We start from the raw sequence: 12,281 nt of genomic DNA, 5'->3' as shown, positions 1-12,281 counted from the left end.
TGGTAATATTCGTCTCTTTCCCAAAGTAACAATTTTGTATAAAATAATTTTGAAGTTATCTCTGACTGAGGTTTCTGTCTGTAATACATTTTTAAGCAGCTCACTCTTTGTTATCAGCTCTAGAATCTATTGAGGTTGTGACCCATTATATTCTTTCTACGATTCTTATGCATATTTTTATGATGACCTCATGGGACTACAGCAATTTATTATTTATGAAACTCCCAGCCACTTCCCTCTAGCAACTGCAGATTCTGCAATCTCAAACATCAGAAAGCTTACCGGAGGTAGACTCTCCCAGCTCTTGTGCTTAAAACCCTTTTTTCGGCTCATAGCGAAGAAAATTAACTTATCCTTAAGGCTTTGTGTAGGCTTGCTACTTCACACCAAAGAGAGCTCCTTAATTTGTACCTCCTGAGGTGAGCTACAATCATTCAAATACTAAGGCCTGTTGACTGCCTCTGTAATACCAGCTGTATAATTTTGTTTTAGAATTAGGATTCCTTCTTTGTTCACCTGTTATTTACCACTGTGGAAGGGCGGACAGCCTGTCGCCTATGCTCAAACTAGGAACTATATTGGCTTCATTTGATGATGCAAATCCAGTACACAGGCATCAGCCTTGCTCCCTTCCCCAAATCCCATCTTCTGAGTAAGGAAACCAATTTTCCACATGTAGGCAATGGCCACGCAACAATCATATGCAAACCTTTTGAGGCTTATATTTAAAAATCCAGCCTCTAAACTCTGGAAATTAATCATAAATATTAGTCAAAGTCTCTATCAGAAATAACACTGTTCTTAACAATAACATCCTCTTAAAATGTCAGTGCTTTAAAACCAACCACCAAGTGCCTTTACATTTCAAGCACAAGCAATAAAATATTCTGCATTACTAGCACCTATACACGGACTCCTCATCGTCATCGCTGTTGTATTCCAATGCCCCTGGGACACAAGGTGAGGGACAATTCCAAGTGCCATGGTCACTGTGCACGCATAAGTCCTTATCAGTCAAGCAGGACATATGCATGGACTTACTGGGCATCATCTAGAGCCATGTGGGTATGCTGGTGGCTTGACAGCCATACACGAAGCTAGATGGCTCCATACACATAAAGACTATACACAACCATCGCAGTACTTTGGGACCAGACACAAATGTTCTTTAGCTGGATCCAGCACCTGGAGCACCAGCTAGACATCCCTGACCTGAACGAGGCTGTCCATTTGTAACCAGAACGAACTCTCTCTATGCCTACCAAAAAATGTCTCCTACTAAGAGTTTCCACATGTGTCCTTGATACTCTTTACCAAAGTTGAGCCCATTGTCTAAAATGCACAACCAAGCCAGCCTATGATATTCTTACAGTTCACAGCTCCTCAGTATCCTATAGATATTGCTGGAACTAGAAAGTTTTCAGGGTTCAGACCGCCTTTGGATGGCAATCCCTTCTTTGCCTTGCATTTACACACATGGCAAAATGGACCTCCGTTCTGAGGTGCAAAGCTATGTGCTGTACCATTATAAATTACAGTAATCAAGAACATCCTAGGGCTACCAAAAGCAGATACACCAAGCTGTGGGGCAATCACCCCCAGTGCTCATCTGTCTCTGCAAGATGCTTCATTTCCAAGCTGCCTGCCCCTCGTGCCAGCTCAATCAAGAGGCACCATCTCCGTTCAGGTGGATTTGCAGCCCTTGGTATGCTTGAGCGACCCTTTGAGTGCTGCAGAGCCCTTAGTGGCTTGCAAAATCACAAGCGGGTGACGGGCAAACGCCACCCCAGAGCTGACACCTGTGCAGTGGAGGCTTGCAAAATGCCTGACACCTTGGGGGGCTGTGACTTGTTTTCCTTTCAACTCCTCAATCAACCTGACAGGAGCTCGCTTTGAGTTTTCAGTTTTGGCAGTGCCAATAAATTCCCTTCGCACTGTGAGATTTCAGGCTCCATTCCCACTCATTCTTGACTGCCGCTGCCTTTGCGGCATTGCTCCGCGCCAGGGCAATTACTGAGGCTGCGTGGGACACATTAAACTCCTCGTCAAGGAGCCTGTGGTAACAACATTGCTGCTGCTGCAGCCACCTCTGCATCTTCTCCATAACAGAAGATGTTCTGGGGCCTTGAGTTCGTTTCATTTCTACCTTTTAATTAGTTCAGACATTTTCCAGGGGTGATTTTCATGTTGTTTTAGGGACATCTTTCTAGACAGCTCATCTTGCCTTCTGTTAGAGAAAGAGCAGACCCGAGAAAAGTGTCAGAAATGTGACAGTATTTACAGACCTCTCTTTACCGGTACTTCTCCCTCTCCTCCGAGTATTTTCACTGGATACTAATGAGCCAGAGTATGAATTCACCCGAGTGAATGGTATTATACAGTAGACATGAAATGTGTTTTTAGCCTACAATAAAAGCTATTTTATCATTTGAGGCCAACAAGACTTGAATTCTAGGGTGTCAGGGAAATACAGTTTCTCTTGAATTCAAGGGATTGATTCACCCTCTTCCAAGCAGGGAGAGGGAGGAAAGCTGCCTTTGCAAACTGACAAAATCTGAGTTTTCTGAAGCTTATATTTACTGTCGCAGCTAGCCTGGCTTACCTCTACCTTGAGTCTCAGTCACAATTATTTTGCATTAATATACCGGTCAGCAGTGGCATGCTTCATATTTTGGCTGCAGGATATTTGTTTTAAATAGTAATAGCGTGCTTCCTTGTATTTTTATTTCCTTAATTTCTTCTCTTTTCTTCCCTGAGAATAACCAGATTTAGCTGTCACTGCCAGTTCCCACCAGCATCTCAGGTGCTCTCATCAGCTCTGCCTGTCTGCCCAGAAACCCACAAATTGCCACAGGGAAGCCTCCAACAGCCACCTCAGACCGAGCTCTTCTCTACAATCGATGTGCACTGCCCTCAGGATTTGTTTTCTTCTGAATTCACTTCAGCAAAGAGAAATATCTTTCGCTGTCATAATGAGACATGCTGGTGCATCAGCATTTCTGGGTTAATAGGAGAAAAAAAATAGTGACATTTAAAACACTGGTAGGAAAAGCAAATATCAGTCTCATCATTTGCTTAACTGTTATTTGCTTGATGGGATGAATCTATTGCTTTCCCTACCAGAGGGAAACTGTAATTTGATCATTTCTTCTTTCTTTTTTTTTTTCTTTTTTGACCCTTCATTGAGATTTTCCTCACATTCATTTCCTAATGCTCCTAATTTAAAGTCATTGTCTCATTGCAGGCTGTCTGCCTACCTATTAATAAAAAAATTCACCTTCTAAAAATACAGCAGGCAGTGTATAAGAAAAGGCTTCAACATTTCAGTCCAGGGTGAGGAAACAGTTATGCACTAAAAAAAAAAAAAAACCCCACCAAAACCCACCACCAAACCCACACACAAAAAAAAAACAAACTGAAAGAACATTTGTGTCAATTAATAGAATTAATTTCTATTAATTGCTTGTAACATACGGATGTACAGAAAAATAAGTACATGGCCTCATCCTTACCTGTTATAACTGACCTTAGCTCCACACAGATCTAAAGAACCATGCTTTCCCTACAGCAGACTCCAAACACGATATTTACAATGAGTCTCATCTTGTGAGACAATAATATGCAATGATCATTCAAAAAGGATGCTGACAAAAATACATAAGAGATTTTAGAGCAGTGAATGAATTGCCTTGCACTGGGTTTTGAAATCCTACAGCCTCAAAGTTAAGATAACCTCCTTCCATCCCTTATTAAATAACATCACGTTTTCAGGACAAAAGGTTTCCCCATGCCACTTGAATTTCTTTAGAAAGAAGTACATGACTTCATCTGAGGAGAGGGGGACGTTCATTCATCCTTTCTCCCTTTCACCATGTGAAAATACAGGAAAAACAGGGAGCATCAACCCAACCAGTTCCAGGCTCATCAGGTTTGTGCAAATTTATAAAACTCTTCCTCTACCTTCCCCAAAAAGATTTGTTTTCCCCTCACCATCTGTGCAGTTCTGGCAGCAAGATTTCCTTAGCTTTTTCTGTGGCGGGTATCCCCTCCCAGAGCATTAATTTTATAGTTGTACTGACGGTGCTTCTCTCATTGCTCAGTTGCTTGGTTCACACAGATTCTGCTCAAACATCTCCCCTATTAGAAATCAGCTAAGCACTCATCATCTGAGCCTCCTCTCCATTTCAAGGCAGAGCACTTATTTTTGTTTAGATGTCATCAGACTAAGTCCTGAAATTAGATGCCAGAATTTGCCTGCTTGCTTGTTTTGCTGAACCATACCACTTGCAATCTTTTTTCACCCCCTTTATTATTTAATATTCTGTAAGATAAACTTTCCCTTGAGGAAGTACTATAAACATCCCTTTACTAACACAGATCCACAAGAAACACCAGAGATAGCTATATTCTGGGAAAGAAAAAAGGGCTCATCTGTTTTTAAAAATTCACCCTCACATTCACCCTCCTCTGGCTCTCCAGCTCTGGAGTTCCCAGCCAGGATCCTTGGTGGACCTGTATGCCTGCAGGCAAGGAGCCCAGCTCTGCCACGCGTGGCTCCAGGCACGTAGTACAACGTGCAGCGCTGGAGCCTTGCTGGCACAACCATACAGGAAGAGCAAGGGAGTTTTCAAAGTGCCGCTGGTCTGATTTCAGGATATTTAAAGTTAAACCCATAGGTAGTCACAATAATAGGCACGCAGTTGCTTTTCCAGGACAGCACCCATCTGCCAAATTATGTCTAAAATGCAAAATTTAATTTTGCTTGCTCAGTATTCCCCCATCATTAAACAGACTTAAAAAAAATATACCATGGGGAAAAATATTTTCATTCTAAAATGGATATATTTACAGGAATTAAGGAAGCATGAAAAGGACATCATAGGACCACTGAAGTCAGCAAGAGTCTTTCTGTTGACGTCAATGAGGTTTTGGATCAGATTCTAATTTATTGGATAGATTAGTTGTTGACAAGTCTTCATTCATCTTTAACAGGAACAGACCACGACACAAATAAGAATCAGGGCAGAGAAAATGTATTTGTATAAAAGCATTAGGCCAAATGTTCAGACTGAATAAATTGGATCAGCAGGGTGAAATGTGACACTTGCGTGGACAGAGACATATGGCTTTTCATATAGGAGGCACTGAAGAAAGGTCCAGATGAAAAGATGATTTTAGCATTTCTACAGCACATAACATTACAGCATGAGGGGAAAAAAAATAATTAAAGGACGCTATCAGCACCAGCATGGAGTGACTCACCCATAGTTCTCACTGCGGTCAACGGTTTGACAGAACTTTTTCTTTTGCTGTGTGACTGCTAGTCGCAAGTCGCAGTACGTGCAGAGCCACCTGAAGCATAGCAATCAACAGGTTAACCTGCAGCACGGTGGCTTTCAAAGACAGAAGACAATTGTATGCCCCTGTCTAAGAAGGTTACAGCAATCTTATTCTCTAGGAGTAACATTTTACTCCCGGCTCAGCTGTCTGATTTTCAGTGGAATGACATCTCCAGTCACCTGCAGGCACTCAGATGTAAACAAAATGATAAAGGACAGCAGAATCCAACTCTTTGACAGCTCTGGAATAGTATGTCATGTAACGTAACCTATCTCAGTGCAATGTATATGAGCACGTGTGTGTAATGCTGTTACCTCTCTATGAAAGTATGTGGGTGCCCATAAACATGACTTTTCGAGATCTCTGGGCTGTATACGGAAAACAGCTGCTTTGAAGTGAATGGACTAACTCAAGTACTAAAGCTTTAGTTACTAGCAGCAAGCAGGTCACCTTTTTATCAGTCAGAACTCTTTCACTTTTATTACTAGTATTTGGTTAAGGCAAGACATTTCTGAGTCAAAAACGTGTAAAATAAGTTACATAGATCGAGCATTCTTCTTTTCTGCAAAGAATGTAATGGGCAGCAACATAATCAAAGAGTAAGTCTCTTTTTAACAAAAACTGTCACCTCCACACATGTATGAGTTTCAGTTTTCTGCTTGGAGCTGCAGGTTGTTTCTCTTCCTTCTCTCCATGGGACAGAGGCAAGCTCAGTATTTGAACGCTTGAACATTCCTTCCCACTCATGAAAGATCAGAAGACTTTTCTGGAAATTAAGAAGAGAGCAATAGGGCACATTGGTCAAACCCTGTCTTTCTGAACAAGTTTTGTTACCACTGGAAATTTGCTGGGAATGCAAGTTTACTGCTCATAGAATTGCTATGAATGTCAAAGTAATGAGCCTAGCCTTACTCCAGACCGTTCTCACTAACTCCCTGGCATATGTCTTCCACTTAAATAGTTCTAGTTGTAGCTCAGCTGTCTGCTTGAGGACATTTAAAGAATGATTAGAGTACACAGCAGACTTTCTCTTTTTTTAAACAGAGAGGCATTAGGCAACTCTCTCCTTTTTTGTTTTTAAACTAGAAATAATCCATGCCATTCTTAGAAAAGGAAGTGATAAATTCTAATGTACACAGTAAGATTAAAAGTAAATCCAAACAGAAGATGGGTATGACTTCTAAAATCAAAGCTTTACAAACAAGCCACTTCTTTGGCTACTAAAGCCCACATGCAATTTAGTAGGTAGGGCTTCTCAGCTGATGGCTAGACTTTCATCAGACTCTTCCCACTTGAAAATCAAGACAGTGAGTTGTATCAGAGTTTGTCTTCTCCAGGGAACGCGCACCAGTAACTCACTAGGGTTAGTGCCAATGAGCCTATGGATTTAGCCTTTATCCACACTACTTCAAACTGAGTGACTAAAGACAGAGCAAATCAAAACCAGCTACACCCTGTTATTTACAGAATCAGCTGCTGTTCTCCTGTAATAATCAACTGGGTTTCCAGTATCTGTAAGTTCACAGAGACTGTTTCTTATTTCCCACTCAATTCCAGTCTTTACAGTAACAACAGAGTCAGCTGAGTCTAAACATTGGTTGGTGAAATCAAAGCATGTGGCTTGCCGGATATCAGTCATATCAGTACATGATTTGTGAGAAGGTAAAAATGCCCCAGCCAGATATGGTTTTGTGTGTCAGCACCTATGTAAATTCAAACCTACACATTTTGCACAGCTGAAGCCTTTCCACATCACAGCTGTTCACACCTGGGCAGCGTCTCTTCCCAGACTGGTTCCAAGTACTCCCAAAGTTAGTCTGAAAAGAGGACAGTGCCAGAGGCACTTGAATTGACTTGCCATGGCCACAACGGGTTACACCTAGTTAGGTGAAAAGGAAGATCCCCTCCAGCAACTCCCCATGCCTTGACATAGAAAGGGCAGAGCTACACTTATCCTGCTCAGCTAGCACATGACAATCCTCTTCATGTTCTCTCTTTAGTCGCTGCTCACTACAAAACAAGATTCACCTGGAAGGGAAGAGTTCATCTACTCCAATTTAGACATCTGAAAGGCAGTTGCCTCTGTGAGACATGAGGGTCCATTCCAGTAGTGATTCATCTCATCCTGAAATAATTTTAAGGCTTTGATTTCTTGCACACTCATTCTACACCCATCTATCCACTCAGACCTGTGTCTGCTCAGAGCGTGCAAAGGCTCCTGCCAGGTACCTGTATTTGCCATCTCTTAGGTGGAACCAGGCAAGGGCTGGTGCTTGCCCAGGTCCTACCCCAATGTGGGTCAGGATGTGGCTGAGGTGCCTCAGGACTTGGGAAATGCTTCCATGTGAGACAGTATAGGCAGAGCTTAAGACAGAGGGAATAAGACATCCTCTGGTGATGCCTTCATCTTGCCAGTTAGGTAAGATGAGTAAGGGTGTATCAGTATCTAGAAAAATCCAACCCTACATTACCTTTACAGTGATTGCCCAGAAGAGTCACAAAGGGAGAGCACAGTTGATATGTTTGTTCTTTTCCTGCTAGGAATTTCCTTATCATGAATCAGGAGCAGTGGGACCCAATCCACCACTGTTTTTTCTTATAATTAACATTTCACAATATGTCCCAGCATGAATTCATCTTGTTCAGCATTAACTATAACACACTTCATATTAGCTAGAATATGGGCAGCAATGACATCAGTTTCTTTGCTGATAATTTTCCCCTACACAAGAGGACGTTGCTCCAGACAGAGTATTTCAGTGCAACACTGGCAGCACTAATATCGTGTACTTTCTGGATAATATATCTATAAAGAAAAACTTAGTGTGCTTGGGTTGCTTTCTCTTCATATAGCACTTGGGCACATGAATCAGGTGCATATGCCTTCTGTAGTTTAAAGAAGAAAAATCCTCATTAAGTTACACGTGTAATTGCATCACAAGGTACGTAACAGATATGAAGCCTGTTCAGATATGCTGGCACAATGATTTTATTTTTTTTCCCTACAGTATGCGTTGCTCCACCTCACAATGATTTATTCAAAATATCCATTAATTCAGAGGAAAGAATTGCAAGTGCAATGAAAACTATAAAGCCCAAAATCCCACTGGTGCTAATAAAGCCAAAGCACAAGAAAACAAACCCTGCGTTACCTGTATGGCCAACTACCATCACGGAGCTAAAAAAGTTAAAGTAACAAGGACTTGACCAAAATGCTATACGTTCCTCTTCACAACTGTCCAACTGGGCATTTGCTCAACCTCACAGGTAAATAAGGATTGGACAGCAGCTGAATCTCAGATACTCACGTCATGTATCAGTTCATGCTCAGGCTACTTCCACTTAGCTCAAATCTCTACAAAGAGCGAACCACGCTACACAAAAGACAGAGCAGGATGCCAGTAGAACCTTTGCCTCTTACCTCCCACAGATGAAAGCATGGTGGTGGAGGTGGGAGAGAGAACCTGTCCTGCACTGTTATTCATGTTTTTCTTTGTGAAAAGTCTGATATTATTTTTCAACAAGCCCAATACCAAGTAACACAGGAGACTTAAAGCAGGATTCTCATCCAGCAGCCTCAAAACAGTAGAAAAATCAGGGTCCGAATTCATGAACTGCAGCTCACCAGCAAGACGCGGCAGGAAAAGCCTGAATTTGCAAGTAGTCAGGGCAGCAGATTTGAATGCTTTATATTCCCAAGCAGCATCCAAACAAAGACAATAGCACAGATAAGTGCACATAGAGAGAGCAACAGTGAGCTTTATTTTCTTCTAAGAGTAACTCCAAGAACTGCGCAATGCAAAGCGATACTTTGTGTTTGGGCTACATGTTTTAATGCATGGGTACTGAACCACAAAATTACATGATTTAACAGGGAATTGAATAATACAAGCTTTGGCATGTAAACTTTTGAGTTTACTATTACCTGCAGATCCATTATTTACTCAGACTTTGCAAAACACAGTGTGAGCAGCAGTAGTAACCCTTCAAAATGATGACACCAAAGCATTTAGTTTTTAAGAGGCTGAAAAGCAGTGAAAGAAACAGGAACTCTCTGCCCAGATGGAATTAAATGCTTGACTCCTTGTTCCATCATATAAAATGTATTGCGTTAAAAGAAGGAAAGAACAAGTACCCTTTCCTGTGCTAGCTCTGGAATATTTAAAAACTACACAATTTTCCGGGTGCTTACTCCTGCTCCACAGTCTGATTTGTGTTTTGGAACCACTGATCTTCCTCAAATAAAATAAAACAAAGTAAAACAAAACAAAATAAAACAAAGCTAAGCCTTCTAAGGGGTCTTTACAATTCCATGCTATTTGGCACAGCTTTTTATTTTTTAGGATTTTTCTAGCTTTTGCGATATGCAATTACCATGTTTTGAGTTTCTCTGAATTTTGCAGAACATACCGGTTAGAACCTTACTTCTCAAAATGATCACCACAATTTGCAAAGGAAACAAGGACTCATAGTGCACAACTCGTGCTAAAAATCAAAGTTACAACACATAGTCCAAACTTTCCCTAGGCCACAGTGTTGGCACTACTTACTTAAAAGCACCTCTGTATTCAGTGGAGTCTTCAGTGAAGACGTGGATCTATAAATACTCCACAGTGCCTAAGCGTGTTCTGTTTTTCTGTTTTCAAAAGATAATTTAGCTGCATCCAGTCTGTTTGCCAAGTACACCACACAGCAGGCATCTCCTATATATACACCAAACAGAAACGTCCCGTAGTTGAACAGATGTAACCCGGCTATGCCTTCACAGCTGTGACAAGGTTCTCCTAAAATCCATGCATTTCAAAAATAAAAAAAACCCTGGTTTTGTGATCAGTCTAAACTTTGTGACCTAGTTACTGCCAAAAGCAGCCACACACAAAACACAAACTTACAACGTGGGGGAGCAATCCTTCTCCTTGCTTGGAGGAGCAGAGTTCAGAGTTACAAACTGTCCTTTCCACTTGAAAATCTCTGTCTACAGGAGCCGAATGACTTTTCAGATGAGAAACAAAACTCATTTAGGAAATGGGCAGATTTCCAGAGAAACTGTCACGAGGTGCCAAGAATGCGTGTCACACAGACAGAAGTGCAACCACCACACTGCAGAGAGGAAAACTCTCTCAATCCCACCAAGGAGCTACTATATTCATCAGATCTTACCAGTCAACTGTAAAACAGACCAATTGTTACCAATTTAATTACAATCCTCGTTGCTAATAGCACCATTTTCAGCTGAAAATTATTTTGCAATTATTTTATCACCAGAAAGCATTGCATACATGCCCCCTCGTTTTGCTAATGAGAAGGCACTGAGTCACCCCATGTATGACAAGGACAGAATTCGTTTCTTTTGTAAATGAGAAGATTTCTACCTCCCAGGTGATTCGTCTTTCCAAACAAAGAATCTGACACACATTCAGTTGCAGGGGGGTTATATATATTACTATTAATGTTATGAAAATAACTGTGCATCAGAGCCTGATAAGTTTAGCTGAAAATAGTCAATAAATTATTTAGTCCACAAAATGTCATTATGTGTGGGGTTTACTTAATTGAATAGAATAATTTATGGTAAAACCTAGAAAAAAGATCAATGCAGATGGCTTGTGAGAATGATTGAGTTTCAGTGAAGGCAATTTGATTTTTATCCCTCATTATAATAATGTTAAAGGGAAAGCATCAACTTTGGTAAAAATCAATATTTGATGAGTGCCTAGGCCATGAATTTTAACTAGAGGTAGAACTGAGGTAGGAATAGGTGTAAATAATTAATAACTTCCATACCCTGAACAAATAACTGTTTTGTTTTGGAACAAATGCCTATTATCCTGAGATCCTTCTGTTCTCATAAAAGATAATTTAGTAATGACTGTTTGGTTTTTAAATTCTTTCTTAAAATTGACAAATGATCCTTAAAGGACTCTTGCAATATATTTAATAAAAGATTTTAAAAGGCAACAGAAGGCTAAAAAATACAAACATCTTCATTTTCTCAGTGAAGTAACACATTTCTCATTTTTCGCTTTCTCTTTACACCAGAAGAATATTTTCCACTTTCCCATCAACAGCTATGATGGCTAGAGATGGACCGAAAAAAAAAGAAAGCACACATTTCATGAAAAAATAAAATTGTAAATTAAATCTGAACACAACCTTGTAAATGGACTTGCTTTTATAGCACAGCTCTGACAGCTGCAACCTGTAAAATCTGTTTGAAGACCAATCTTACTGTAAAACACTAGCCATGCAGAATTATATATTTCTTGGGGTTTTTTAAAAGAAAGCATGATTGTGGTGGTGTGAATGTAGTGTATATATTTTTGCTGTGTAAAATATTTCCCCCTTCAACCAAAAACCAAAAATATCTCAGATTTTTCTAATAAACACTTTTTATCACTGGAGTGTCCAAGAATTTTGAAAGTGTCACAACTTGGTCCTCTCCTTCCTGGTATATTGGGAAATCTCCTCTCCCACTGACACCGCACAGCACTTCTGCACCTACATGGATTCTCTTACACCATCCCCCATGAGCTCAGAAGAATAAAATAGCTCATTATGGCAAGCAAGTATACACATACCATCATAAAGGACAAAAATGCCTAATTAGTCCCTATTAACAATGCAAGGCTCTTCAATATCTTTTTTACAGAGCCAGAGATGCAGGGCAGAAACTTAACACCCCAACTGTGCCCAAAGCGGTTAGAGCCTCTCAGGTGGTACCACAAGCGACATACACTTCTACATTCATGAAGCAGTGAAGAAAAACCATGATACAGACCAGCAGCTGGTGGAAAGACGACCTTTAAGAAAGGAGCACCAGATTCAAGCAGACTCAAATTCCCACTTTGTTTACTGAGTCACATAGACATTGCTGGGGTTTTTTTAACTACAGCAGACAACACCGCTTGACAAATCTCTACATATGTGCACATGTAATTTCA

The 12,281-nt window shown here is 40.6% G+C and overlaps 1 long non-coding RNA gene across 1 annotated transcript in view; it reads right to left on the bottom strand.

Annotated features, from left to right (window-relative positions):
• LOC129207272 (uncharacterized) overlaps positions 1 to 12,281 on the bottom strand; it is a 76,010-nt gene that overhangs the window by 53,277 nt on the left and 10,452 nt on the right. The window lies entirely within an intron of this gene.

The sequence above is a fragment of the Grus americana genome, chromosome 5 (genome assembly GCF_028858705.1).
Source record: "Grus americana isolate bGruAme1 chromosome 5, bGruAme1.mat, whole genome shotgun sequence".
NCBI classification, from domain to species: Eukaryota; Metazoa; Chordata; class Aves; order Gruiformes; family Gruidae; genus Grus; species Grus americana.
The sequence above is the reverse complement of the archived record's forward strand: the minus strand, read 5'-3'. Positions and strand labels throughout refer to the sequence as shown.